This window comes from Leptonychotes weddellii, chromosome X (assembly GCF_054177405.1).
Source record: "Leptonychotes weddellii isolate Sample4059 chromosome X, ASM5417740v2, whole genome shotgun sequence".
NCBI lineage: Eukaryota > Metazoa > Chordata > Mammalia > Carnivora > Phocidae > Leptonychotes > Leptonychotes weddellii.
Genome location: NC_138385.1, coordinates 70583239 through 70583598, shown reverse-complemented (window position 1 = coordinate 70583598; position 360 = coordinate 70583239).

Genomic DNA, 360 nt, shown 5'->3' with positions numbered 1-360 from the left:
TTTTCACTGGATATGGAATTCACAGTTGATAGTTCTTTCCTTTCAGCCTCTTGGCACTTCAAAAATGTGCCATTTTCTTCTGGCCTTCATGGATTCTGATGAGAAATCTGCAGTCTTTGAAATCATTATTTCCCTACAGGTAATGAGTAATTTTTCTCTTGCTGATCTCAAGATTTTGTATTTGTCTTTAGTTTTCAGCAATTTGATTATGATGTGTCTGGATATGTATTTCTTTGGGTTTACCCTGTTTGGGGTTTGCTCTGCTTCTCGAATCTGTAGGTTTATGTTTTCTTACCTAACTTGGGAAGTTTGGGCAATTATTTCTTCAAATATTTTTTCTGCCTCACATTTCTCTTTCTG